The sequence below is a fragment of the Blennius ocellaris genome, assembly GCF_963422515.1.
Source record: "Blennius ocellaris genome assembly, chromosome: 1".
Classification (NCBI taxonomy): domain Eukaryota; kingdom Metazoa; phylum Chordata; class Actinopteri; order Blenniiformes; family Blenniidae; genus Blennius; species Blennius ocellaris.
The window spans coordinates 11,533,664-11,548,017 of NC_137650.1; the positions used below are offsets into that span (position 1 = coordinate 11,533,664).

Sequence of the window (14,354 nt, forward strand, 5' to 3'; positions counted from 1 at the left end):
AAATTACAGGAAACCTGGGCACAGTAAAAATAGAACCGTTAACATCAGCAGTCCATAAATTCACTCAAACCAGCAGTAAAAGCAGCTCACTGTGCAAACAGGTGGTCCTGGGGCTCAAACTGGCTGCACTGAGCTAACATACACTCAAAACACATGGAGCTGCGGGTCCAGCTGTACCGAGGGACGGCCAAAACACACCACTTTTGACACACATTTGACAGGGCTTCGACAGCTCTCTGTGATTGTACAGCACCCGCTCCCCGGGCCCCCGAATCCGTGTGCAGCTCTCACCTGGCTCCACGGTCAATCCTCTGATTGCTACTGACATATTGCAAATGCTATGGGATTGTAAGTTAAACACGTTTCCCTCCAAGTTAATGTGGGCACTTGGAGCCCAGCGTGAATTAAAAGTAAAGTCATTGCCTCGCGGTTTTGTGCTTCTGCCGAAGCCGATGTCTGAAGTCATATTATCGACGTAGTAGAGACAGCAAAAGGAGAATTACAGGTATTACCAAACTGCTGCATTTCACATTATGGACATTTAAGACCTCAAGCTTTCCACTATTTTCCTCCTCTATGGAAATGGCATTTGAACAAGCGACTGAGAGACTTTAGTGCAACTTTGACAGATTCTTCATCTCCGGAAATGACAAGAATGTATTAACATTTGCTAACGAGTTGAAGCCGCACCTCCAGGTGTTTTGGTAATGATCACCAATTTGAGAAGATCTAATGAGTTCAAGTGAACATCTGTTTTTCCATCATCTCATTGAGATAATTCAGAGGGTTACAAAGGGAATGAGTCATTTACTCCAAAATAACAGCACGACCACTTCCTTTGGCATTGATGTGCAGAGAATTATCTTTAAAACGTTATATTGTTATTATTAGGAAGTCATTATTTATGATTAATAGAGAAGTAGCCCATTAATCCTGAAATGTTTCCATACTGGTAGTTCAACTTTGGGTGTTTTGTTGCTTATTTTCATGAGTATGCAACAAAACAGAGATTTCATTGTCTGCAGTTTCATCCAGCACGCCCTGTTGGACTTTAACCTTTACTAAAGTGATCTTGTCTGACTGGTGAAAGTTTTTCATGTTGGTTAAAATTCTCTCGGAAGTGAATATGTGTGTGGAAAGTCACTCAAAAGACATTTGTGGAGTACTATGTCAACAATATAGGGACAGATGAATGGATCGGCGTCTATCTGAAGACATAAGGCCTCCAGCAAAAACTAAATTACAAGAATTGAATAATAAGTCATGAATAATATGGTCATGTCCATGGATTTTGCAGCACGACAGCAGTCATAAAACATGTGTGCACTGAAGAAGCAGGGAAAAAAGAAAAACTGAGTGAAAGGTGTACAGTAGAGAAAAGGAGAAAGAAAAGTGTGGAGTTGGGTGCAGTGGCTGAGGAGCAGAGCGATTCAGGCGAGGTGAACTCCGGAGGAGTCAGGGTCTCCCACCCACAGCACCTCATAGCGGTCCCGGCCAAAACACCACCCGGGCCAAAATAAACACCAAGTGCCTCCTTCCACACAGGAAATAAGTGATGGGAGAGAAGAACAGCAAACCAAGAGCTCTGAAAAAAAAAAACTAAATAATACTGCCAAAGGCTTTTGTGGGTATAAAGGAATTAAGTTGCAGTGCAGCACATAGCTGTATGAAGGGGGGAGCTCAATGACCAAACATAATACAATAACACAGTGAAGCACAGCAGCATTTCAGGGTAGAAATATACAGATCAGAAAATATGAAGCAGCTACGAAGCTACCGTCCAACTATCAAGCCATGACATCTAAACAGTGTCACGGAGAAGTAAAACCTGATAACCTGATTAACCATCAAAAAAAGAAAAAAACGTTGCACATTTTCAACATTAGATCCTTAAACCTAAATAAGAACAACATTTTCCTCTAAAGATCTTGACAGATCTATGGTGAGAAGTTATGAGCAGTAATTCAGATCGAAACCCGTTGAAACCTGTTAAAGTAGTAGTGATGAACAGGCCAGGGTGATTCATTCAACTCAAGTCTGTATCGACAAGGAAAGATATTGTAGCTGTCGATATAAAACGGGATATTTAGTTTGCCAATATGTGCAGAGCCAAAGAGATTGTAAGCCAAACAAAACATGTTGGAAAACTGAAGTACTTTTACTGTTAAACCTGCTAAACTTTCAAAAACAAGCTTTTAAGTCTTAAAATGGCAGGTAAGTACCAAATAGTAATGTCCCCTTGAATAACCCTTCAAATGGGCTCCTTTCCCCTCCAGGCAGTCACAGAGAACGATAACATTTACAATGAACCCTTCTGGTGTCAGGACACATGAACTTCATGGGCTCTTCCCAACTGAACCCAGAGCACAAATCCTCAGTGTGGCCAATGATGAACGAATAGAAAAGGCAGCTCTGGAGTAATTCCTGGTTTCGTCACACTGAGACCACATCCCCGCTTCTGTGACCGTCTCTCCGAGGGTGGCTTGTGCAATCTGACGAAGGCGATCGGCCCGCGTTTCACTGGAAAGCCAAGACAAGTCGTTTCTTTTCTAAACGTCGCAGAAGCCCACCCTCATCTGGGAATGGTTACACGTGTCAAAACAGAAGAGTCTTCTCTCAGTCAACTCTCAAACACTGAAAACAAGACCGTGTTAAAGTGAATCCTGATGGGATTTTCCCCACACGATGCAGTTGGTCGAGTTCTTGCTACAAAATGAACTTGCACAGTTTTTGCTCGAAGGCACTTGTCACTGGAGATTTCTTCTGCTCGCAGAAAACACATGAAGACATGTTGAATTAGACACAGACGTCCTCGGAGTTGAGCCGTCTGATTGAAGTGCACACGTGTCCTCGGTGGCCTGCAGACACTTCTGCTCCCTCCAGCTTTTAATGTTTGAACAATGAAAACTAAGTGGGGCTGAGACCTTTGTGCCTGGACCCCGGGTAGCCGGCGTCATGGCCGCCAAGTGAACTGCGCACTGCAGGCCGTGGGGCTCAAAGTTAAATGTAACCCCTAAACTAATAATAATTACAACAAGTCATTTGTGGGGTCATGAGAATTTGGGGATTCCAAAAACATACAGGACAGGCTTCGACCTTCGTTTTGCTCAACCTCTTGAACTTGAGGCACTTCGACAACGACGGCAACATGTTTTCAGGCTGCTCAGGGACGCCGCTCCACGATATTCACAATGAAGTATCGTGGGACTCCATATTAATTCCACAAGGTACAATCTACACTTCGATACCCAGTTGAGCTCATTTATGGATCCATGTGAAACTTTCTAGGTCAAATAGTTTCTGAACATTAAAAGTCAAATGTATGGAAAGCTGCTTCTAGATGTTCAGGCTTTAATATCATGCAATTGTTTGGGTAGCATAGATTCTCGGCTTCATTTCAGAAGCCTGGCAGGTTTAGCCACACAGTAGAAAACTCTGATGGAATAACAAATATGAAAACTAAAAACCACCAACAAGCCGGCCATTTTCCCTAAAACAAAATGTACCTTTGTACCACAAAAATACAAACATGCTCCTTCAGTCAATGATACAATGCAGTACCTTTAAATGTATCAACATGGTTAAGAGTTGTTCTCCTTCACGTACAATAATGTACTTTTTTCTTGATGTGAAAACAATCTAGAGCTGATCAGCATGTGAGACTTTGATAACTCAAATCAGATCTTCATGCAGGAATACGTACTGGAATTTGCAAATGTACGAACAGAATTTTTATGACATCAGTAGTTGTGGCTAAATGATCAATGTGGCATTCTTTAAGCATTTCAGTGGAAACAGAATGTGAGAATTTAACCAGCGTCGTCTTCTACACATCAAAAATTCAAGAAAAATGTGTGTAAGCAGGTAAATGACCAACATTTCTCACATAATTCATAGTGTTTCTGGTGGAGGTCATTTTATAATGCTTAGAATTACAGCAAATCACCACAACAACTCGATTCCATTTAGCTTTTGTATAGCCAACATTCATACCACACAGCTTTTATAACACTATTTGAATACCGTAATTTCCGGACTATAGCTGCTAGCTTTTTTTCCCAGCGGTACAATGACACAGCTGATTCGTGGATTTTTATTGGTTTACGAGCTTCATGCCACCAAAATAGGAGTGATGCGTTCAGGCGCATCACATAACTCCTTCCTCGATTTGTTTTTTTCTTTTAAAAATTTGGTGGGTGTGGCTGATATTTAGGTGCACTCCAAAAGTCCAGAAATGACGGTAGTTATTTTCCCTCGACCGTTAGCTTTGTGGAAAACTGTTCCCAGTTCTTCACTTCACTTTAATGTGTGCTGGTGCATTTTTCAAGGGATTACATATTTAAGGGAGTGACTTAATGTGCTAAATATACCAAAGGACAGAGTGGCAGATATCACATCACCATGTCTTTACCACTAAACAAGTGTTAAGCTGCCAAGGAGCCACATTTCTTCCCACCACCTCAGGCATTATGTTACTGCTGCTTTGCAATAACAGAGCTTTTATCCATGTAGGAGGGCTGATGTGTTGCTCCACACGAGGAATGTAAATATGAATGAAAAGTTGACGCTCTAATGATATCATACTTGAATTAACAGCAGGGGTACACGCAGTGTGCAGGCTTTCAACTCCTCTGTGCTGCAGTTAATCAAGTTTGAAATGTGCAGAAAAATGAGCTGCTATGAGCTTTTGTCAGAGCAGACAAGGGTTTGAATGTTTCTGCTCATGTCTCTCTTGTAGCAGCTGAACCGGTTGTTTGGTTTTCCCAGCCAATGTTATTGTGGGTACTTGCTGTGTGTACATTGTATGACCAGGCACTGTGACTTTTTGTTCCACCTGCCAGGAGGCTCAGTCAGCGCCGCCACCGCACTTCAAATGTGACTGATTTGATACACAAAAGATAATTCAACGCTGGTTTGCTTTGATATCTCACACTTCGTATCGATTCAGTGATGTTAATAGAGTGTATTTGTACCTCTGAGAATTTAAATGAGACAATTTGAAGGTGACTTGCGTGAAAAAATAATTTTTTATAACGCTAGAATGACTGAACTGAAAAACTAAAACAAGACCAGTTCAATATTTTTGCATGGAGGTGGATATGTTTAAGGCACTACATTAGTACTAATTTGAAATATATGGTAGAACTCAGTGTTACTTTAACTTATGGTATTCTAGGTTTTGATCCATTTGCAGTCAACTCTGGTTTTCGTGTAATTAAATGAGGTGAAGCCTATTATTACTGAGCGTCTTTCCAATTTCCAGTGTCATTCATGCGTTTTTAATTAAAATTTCCAGGCCTAGAAAGCAGGAGTATCTTGTGAAAGGTTGGCCTGAAAGACTGGTGTGCAACTATAGATCCAGAAGGTTTTAGTAGAGGATGACCTTTTTCCTCAATTACTGCTGGAGATTGACTGTTCATTGACAGATACAGCTTTTACGTCTCTGTATGGGATTGGGTGTAAACAAGACTAAGAAGAATGCGTGCCCTTAAAATACCGATTATCACAGTGTGTGCCTCCGTGTTTGTGCAGGCATAAATTGAAAAAAACTTGTTTGAAAGTTTGACATACAGAATAATCTGCAATAGAAGACATATGCAGGCCGGAGGCATCCATATGTGATAAGTGTCCCTGTACACGACAGTCCCTTACAGTGGGCCTGGAATCAAAATGCAATAGCTTCTCAATGGATCTTCCAAAAGATTTTGAAGTCAGATCAGTTTGTAGTCCAGAATTGAATTTGCACAGAACTGTTAAACAAAACAAAAAAAGGTGCGCGTGGGCACATTAGCTCGATGAGAAAATCCCCTGCATCCTTTCACTCACATGTAAATACACCGACTGCCAGTACTTCATTGCAAATACATCAACTATAGCCAAGAGAACAGACACCGGGATGCTACACTGTATACAGTGTATGTTACATCACGTATGTCTCCTTTTGATTTGGATCCCCTCTTGTTGTTCATCCACCGTTTTACAGTACATCAGAGCATATTTCCTTATGAAAAATGGCACTGATATTTTGTAGCAATAGTAATCCTGTGGCCTGTATTCGTTAGATTTAAGAATTTTCCCTCTTTTGTTCCTCACTTAAAAATGTTAATTTTTAATAAACTATATTAGTTTCAAACAACATTAAAGACAATATTTCAATCACAGCTTAAAACATGGTCTTATGGGTAGACTGAGCAAACATCCTCTTTTGGCCCATCTACTTTTCTTAGCCTGTCCAGTCCAAGGGGATCTTATAAATTCATGAAAATATCTGATTTGCATAGAATTCAAAAGTATATGTAATAAAATTGACAGGTGCTTTGCACGGAGTACTACTGTAATTGTTTGCCCGTGATGTAATCCTGAATCCTTAGACCAATTTTAGGCACAATTAAGCAATATGTATTCTGTATTTGTGTCTTTGGTCATAAAGAGATCACTTTGTTTAATGTTGAATAAAATAAGACATCTTTGATCATATTTCAAATCTAATTCAAGTATCTAGAAGCTTTCATGGATGTGAGGATTGTGTCAGAAAGAATGAGAATCACGACTGCATGAGAAAATGTCCTCAGAAACTGATGCGATGATCAAAGAACATCCAACTCTGTTGCAAAACAACAATTTTCAGACTACAAAGGAGGCAAGACATTGGACCACGTCTACATTCTCAGACTACTTTCATATCAAGCCTTTTCCCTGCACAGAAATGCAACTGAAACAAAGGCTTGATTCTTAGTTTGCTTCATTTCCTGGAGTAAGCAGATTACATTCAGTACAAAGTTATTCTTGAATACTGAAGTACGTCATAGGCCCCATCACTACTGACTTAGTGGAGGGTGATGTGCAGTCAAACTTACTGTCTTGATTAAGTTTTAAAATCTTTCGGGGAGGCCAGTAACTGAAGACAGCCAAAATTGCAGTCTATGAGCCTTAAGCCATCCACAGCACATGCCAAGTAGAAACTGTGGCCGACACGGTTATGTGAAAACACAAAATCCATGTGATCACTCTCTCTCTCTTGAGATTAGGTAAGAGTCAGACAATGAGGGACCACATTAGGTTTTTCCCCTTGTGCGGTTTCCAGCGCAGAGTTTTCTGATGGTTTGAAACGACATCTCTCCAGTCCATGCAGAGCCAAACCATGGAAGAAAACTATAAAAAAAAAAAAAAATAGACAAAGTTGTGAATAAAAGGATGTTTTCTTAGACTGGGGATGGTGCAATGGTTAATAAAAAACCCCAAAGTCTTAATCCACATAAAACCAGGCTGGATTCCTACCAAAACCTTCTAACCTGTGTCGTGGCCGTTTCCTGCTCAGCTTACATACTGAGTGCAAAATCCCAAACAAAAACCAGCAGTGTGAGATGCACTGCTTTCTTTTTGGAGGCAGGTTTTCACCATCTTTCAATGTACGACAGCAGTTTTACTCGAGTAAATGCAAAGAACAAATGAATTCCACAACAAAAATGTGGAGCTGTAACTCATTCATGTCAGCAGACAGATGTCAGATTATGTCATTAGAGAATAACAAGCTGATTTGATCTGTGCTCCTACTGTAATGGCACATTGTGGGATGGAAGCAGTGCAGTTATTTTGAAACATATTTATGAGTGTAAGGTTAAAGGAGGCTGTTCGGTGCACACTTTGGGGATTTCTACGGCTCCTTACACAGAGAGGCTGTAAAATGTTGGCAAAACGCCACTGAAGTGATCATGACTCTGTCAGCTGTGACACTCCGGTGCATCTGGAAAGGTAATATAGAAATAAGTTGGTCTTCCAGGCAGTGAAATACAGAGGCAACATCATCCCAGCAACAAAGAATTTACAGTGGAAGTAACCTCAGGACGTGATGTTGTGTCTGGAAATGAGATTACACAAGCCCTCCAATCATCTCAGAGATGAGAAATCAGAAATGGGGTTTTGATTTAATACGGTTTTAAAATTCGCATTAGTTCAGGGGAGGGAAATATTTCTATGTGATATTTAAAAAAAAAAAAGCATGCTTTATTAAGTTCACAAAGTGGTTGCCACGGTTACCAACATCTGCCACCCACATGCCCGGGATGCTGTGGAAAATTAGCCTGCTTTAATGAGCAGGAGCGCGCGACACTGCTTCGACTTCAGTCAGCACTTCAAACGCATCTGTGTCTGAGGAAGCAGCACATCAGCCATCACATGCGACATTCCTCCATTAAACAGAGGCTGTGTCTGATTTACGGTCCCCTGTGCTTCCTGTTTGAAGTGTACACTGTAAGCTGCAAGAATTGGGGAATGTCCCAACTTGTCAGTGCAACGGGTCACGTCAATGGTTCATCCTCCCAACATTTCCCAAAGTTATTCTGGAATATATATATATAATATTTATTTTTTTATTTTATTTATTTATGTATTTTTTTCTTTTGTATGATGCTATATTTGGAAAACAAATGTTATCCTACTTCCAGATTGGTGGATTTGAAGTTTTAGCTTCTCCCAGTAAAGCCCTATTAGATAATTACTGAAGTTTCTGTGAGCTCTTCGCCAAATCTGAAAGTGGCCCTTTTCCCTTTCCTGCTTCCTGTGGCAGCTTTCTTCTTCTGCAGCACCTCTGATGCATTTTTGGTCCTGGAAAAACATTATCTTGAATTTATAAGACCTGTCTGCATGTTTGTGGTTTACATCAGCTTTTTATTTTGCCACTGCTTCTTTATGCTGTCATTGCTTCATAAATTCAATTCTTTGCACAACAGGTGCAGAGTTCTGAATGACAAAAGAAGTATCTCTCTTGACAGAGCCAATATAGCAAAAAATAAATAAAAATTGTGCACCATCATTGGACTTCATGCAAACGGATGTCGCTCGAGCAGAACTTGTGTCGACCCATACAGTGCGAACAGCTAATGTGTAACACGATAGTGATGCAGAGCAATTAACTGGACCTAATTTTCATTAACTCGTCAGATAGTTAATATCTTGTCAACACATTTGTGCAGCATGAAGGAAAAGGAAAGTTCAACTATTTTAGGGTCTTCTTAGCGAGCGATGGGAGGATGGATTGTTGAGGTGACAGTGCTCCCTGGTTCTTTCCCATTAGAGATTTACTCGGAACGTGGCGACTAGGAGGAGGCCCACAGGCCGGCCCAGGCCCTGCTGGACACAGTTCATCTCTCGATTGGTCTGGAAACAGCTCGGGTTCTAGAAGAAGAGTTTGGGAAGGTTTCAGGTTACAGCAATGTGGGGGCTTCTTTGCTCGTCATACTTCTTTGACAGCCACATGTGGACTAAATGAGAAAGAGGAGGGATGGATGGATGGTCGGGGCGTTTACAACTGACCAGTTTTGGCCTCAGATTTACGCTCTCCAAAACCTAAACAATTGATTTTACCATCTTAACCTGGTCACAATTAATCAACTCAATCACACAATGCCTTTGAGTCCAGGGCGAGTAGATTTTGGTGACGGTGTTTTACCACCGTATCATATGCGCGTCCTTCAAGTCCAAACAGTATTTAAGACTCCTTTTACAAGAGTCTCCTTTGAACCCACAATGACCCTCAGCAACATGTGAGAGCTTCTGTTTCCAACCAGGTTTTTAAATCATGCCGTCATTCTTGAGACCACAGACTGAGATAGTTTGTTGTGATCTTTTTTTCTAAATCAAATTCAAACCACCTTGAATAGTAAGATGAGAAAGTTCAGAAATCAACCAAAGCATCTAATCCTAATTAAGGATCAGACATAATCAATTAAACACCTGCCTTCCTGCCCAGAGTCTAAACAAGATCAAACTCTACCCCTGTTGGCATCACTGACAGAACCTAAAGATTTAACTATAAGTGGTCTCATTACCTTAAATAAATTCAGCAGTGGTTTAACAAAAAGTTTTTAAAAAATCAGGCTATGTAACATAATCTTGCATTTCTGGAATGAAAGGGAAACCTTGACACAAAAAAAAAAAAAAAAAATTGACAAAGGCCAGAGGAGGATATGCAAACTTCACACACCCAGAACCAAATATTTATGCTGCATTACTATTGTACCACACTAGTGACACTGTGCAGCTAATTGTTTTGTAATGCTCATCTTATCTGTGAAAAATATACCCGAGTGGATTTTGGAAGGAATGAAGTGTGTTTGTTTGATGTCAGATGTCTGAAAACATTTCCTCACCAATTCTAAATCAATCTGTATATTTTCTATGATTGCACATTAAACATTATACATCATTCAGCTCAGTCATACAAATGATGCAAACAGCTATTTAAAGGTGATGGCATCACCAAGAATCAAACCTCGACTCCGTCCAGCTTTGCACTCACAACACAAGATGTGATATCATCAATGTCTCAAAGCTTGGAGGCTTGTTCCTTCTCTTCATCCCCTCTGGATTATACTACTGGCCTTGGTAGGATGGAAACACCAAGCAGGAAACTAAATGTGGTTTGTAACCACAAATACAAACCCAAGTTCTGGTGTTTTGAACTGTAATCACTCAGTCCTCAGCGCTCCACAACACAGCATTTGTTGAAAATCAATAGCAGTGTGTGTTAAACCAAAACAGGAACGCAGCAGGGATCATTGAGGGTAACACAATAGTTGAAGACAAAGCAAGTGGCAGTTGTGGTCCAGCTTAAGTGTCTTCATCGAAAAAGTCTGTAAGCAAGCTCCCAAATCTTATTACATTTGCATACTCTCAAAATTGAAATCAGGAGTTTGAAACTATGTTTTGAAGGTTGCAAAGTATTTGTAGCTTTGCAAGTTGTGAAGAGAGACGTAGGCATTAGTTGCAAGACCTTTGATCCCAACAGTAAAAAGAGGCCTCATCCACGGCAGACTGCCCTCGCAGCCCGGGGCAGAGGGCACAGCGTCTTTGCAAAAGGCTCCCACGCTTGTAAAAAAAAAAAAAAAAAAAACTCAAATAGCGCCGAGCACGATGAATCTACATTCATTAAAAGGCGTAGGGTTTCTCCTGACATCACTGAACTCATTTGGATGGACCGTTTTAGGAACAGAATAACAGCACAGTTTCTACCGAGCCTCAGCTGGTCGAGGTAAACGGGTTCAATTCCTACCGGGAACGACCGGAGAAAAGTCGACTCGTTCCGTCTATGCTTTGCGATAAATGCAAATAATACAAATACAGACCTTAAATGTGTTAACAGATCAAATAACATGCCAACACTTTGAACTTTCATTTGCAGAATTTCTTGAACTAAATATTTGGAGAGAATTTTAAGGGAAATTCTCCCAAATTATTATTTTTAAAGTCACAGTCAGATTTGTGTTTATTTTCTTCCAATCAGTCTTTTCAACAAAAAACACAACTCAACTTTCCTACTCTGCTTTTGCAAGAGTTTGTAGTTATTTATATATATATATATATATATATATAATTTTGGCTCTGAATACACATTCAGGAAAACCATGGGGCACAGACATCATGTATCTCAACCAATCGGAGTTACTTAAATAACTTCATCACCTGAAGCTGGCATCTCATCTCTGTGTGATCTGATCATAACATCTCAATTCTTCATGCATACCTGTCATTTAACTGGCTTGATCTGGTGTCCAGAAATCATTTCCAACATGTTCCTCCTGTCCGAGGTCTCCATCCTGAACTCTGCATAATACCGGGAACGGAATATTAAGCCATTTCTGCACGGATGGATTCCTTACCTGACTTACTGGGTACGTGTACAACGGTGTTAATAGTGGATGAGGGAAATTTTTGACTTTACTCAATTGCATCCTCAGAATGTCATTCATGCATGTAAACCTGTCAAAAGAAACATGGACCAAGTAGACGGAGACCAAACATCCAGAGATGTCATGTACATGTAATTTCTAAGACATAACAGCATTTATACGCACATCATTTGCTGAAGTTGTCGTTTGCCAACCAATTGGTAAATGTGTTTGCTTTTTGAAATAAATATATTTCAAGATGGGACACTCAGCTGAAATCCCCAGTGATCCCAAGTTGGGGAAAATCTGTCAATTATACATCATGTGATCCAAAATTATTGAAATATTTCCTGTAAATACTCCCAAAAAAAGGTTGGAAAAAATTCTAAATACATATAGATAGAACTCAGGCAGATATCATACTTTAGACTGTCGCTCTTGAGATTGAGGTGAAATCACAGTTTCATTTGTGTAATACATTGGCACACATAATACATTGGCAAAACACCCAATCTCAGTCCATCTGGTTTATCTGCCATCAGAGCAGGTGCCCAATTTATATTTGTTCTTTATCATTGAAATGCATGCTATTCAAGTTTAAAGTCATATAAAACTGGCACGGACATCTTTATCAAGAGCTTGGCACTTGATGCACTTAAACCTCAGAAGTCTGACACCAGCCACATCAATCACCCACCAAAGCAATGGATCTAAAACTAGCCGAGGAGAACTGCAAGCACCAATGGGCTAATTCAGGGTCCCAGTCGATTCTTAATAGAGCTCCAAGTACATCTTTATAGAACCGGGACAGGCCTGACTCACCGAGTCGTCCTCGAGGAGGGAAACCCAATCCCACAAGCAGCCACTGGATGTGGTGTGGAAAAAATAAACAGCCCAGACAGCAGGCAGAGCTACAGTAAAAAAGCAGCCATACAGTAAATACTCGCACTCAGCGAATGGACCGCAACATCACAGGGCTGCACTGACAGGCCAAGTTTTGGAGTTATGTTGTCCAGTGCCGCTTGCAGCCACCAAAAGCCAGATACAGAGAAGTGCCAGGCTCCACAAATTTAAAACATCACAATCAAATCAGCTTTAATCACCAGGTTCTGTGAATGAGATTGAATTTCAGCGAAATATCAGGCTGCCAAGACCTCCTGGTAAACGGATTAAAAAAAAACAAAAAAAACCTCACAACTGAGGAGAGCATCATGCAAACGCTATTCCTGCAGTCAGAAAGTGAGCATAGGGATGGGGCTCTCCACTGCCTCCAAGGTCCCTCCAGGACCCGGCAGAGGCGAAGCAGGTCCTACCTGCGAGCGGGGCTTCCCCTGCACACGCACGTGGAGGCAGACGAGCAGCAGAAGAGCCAGTCCCGGCAGCATCATTCTCACATGTGGGCAGAGACGTGTACAACCAGTTGTCAGTCAGGCATCCGCCGAGAGGTTAAAAAAAAAAAAAAAAAAAAATGTAAGGGGGGTCCAGGGGCCGCTCCTTCGTCAGCCCACTCTCAGTAGCCTCTGCAGCTCCGAGAATGCCAAATAGAAGCCTCTCACTCCAGGACTGATCTCTATGAGCTCTCCTTGTAAACTGAGCTGGGGGAGGTGCAGTTGGGGGAGGAATGGGGGGAGAGTAAAGGGTAGAAAATGAATTGGAGGCAGAGAGGAAAGTGCTGCAGCTACTCCAAACTGGAAATCACAGAGGAAGTTTAAGGGAGTGCATCAAAGTTACAAAAACTTGATTTGGAAATGAATTCTCAAGGAGAGAAAAATTCACAAGTTTAAGCATTGATATGAAAATTATGTGAATTGAACAGAAATATTGTGTCCTGAATAAACACATGAGCACCTTCATGTTTGTTTATACTGTCATAAACCACTATATATGTATGCACTGTACTTTGTCAAGAGGGAAATGGGTCCATATGAGAAACACATTTTTCTGTTCGCAAACAATGAGATTATTTTAGCCAAAACTCAAAGCAGAACTGCTGCTGCCAGAGAGAACAGACTCCTCATATGGCTTTTTTTCTATTGTTTCCACAACATTAAATCCCAATTTACCAGGACATAGTGACATAAAGAGTACACCCTTCATCCTCATATCTGACAGCTGGTTTTCTCATAATATTTTGAAGCAATGCAGAGTATTTGGGGGAAATTGTGGCTGGAGCGGCTTCACAAACACAGGCCTGGAAAATAAGTATTCAACTGTCCCCTTTAACAGGCATCGCCACAGCAAGTCACTGAAACTTTCAGGCACCTTCCTGCCAAAACCAGGGTTTAAACCGAACACAGGCCTCAAACAAGGTGGAGAACATTGAAAATGTTTTTCTGTTTTATACAGAGACCTCTGCAACACACTACAGTTGGACGTGGTGAGAAATGCAAGAAACCTTCAATCCAAAATGAGAATGTTTAATAAATGTGAAACAGATGCATTAAGTTGTAGTACTTGGCTCATCAATAGCGTAACATCATCAGGTATTAAGCATTCGGCTGGACCATGTTAGAATTTCCCCCAAAAAAGTACGTTTGATTGCCCAAGACTTTCTCACTGCGGCAGTTCAACCAAAAAGTAAAGCAACACGCTGCTATAAAATCAATATGTGGTTTGAATTAAAGAGTCTTCTTTTTAAACAGATCATTTTGTCATCTATATTTCAAAGAAAACAACTCCCCCTGTAAT

The 14,354-nt window shown here is 40.8% G+C and overlaps 1 protein-coding gene across 1 annotated transcript in view; it reads right to left on the reverse strand.

Annotated features, from left to right (window-relative positions):
* Nucleotides 1-14,354, reverse strand: part of thsd4 (thrombospondin type 1 domain containing 4) — a gene marked incomplete at its 5' end in the record, with an annotated part of 49,283 nt that overhangs the window by 12,995 nt on the left and 21,934 nt on the right. The gene's annotated exons all lie outside the window — the stretch shown is intronic.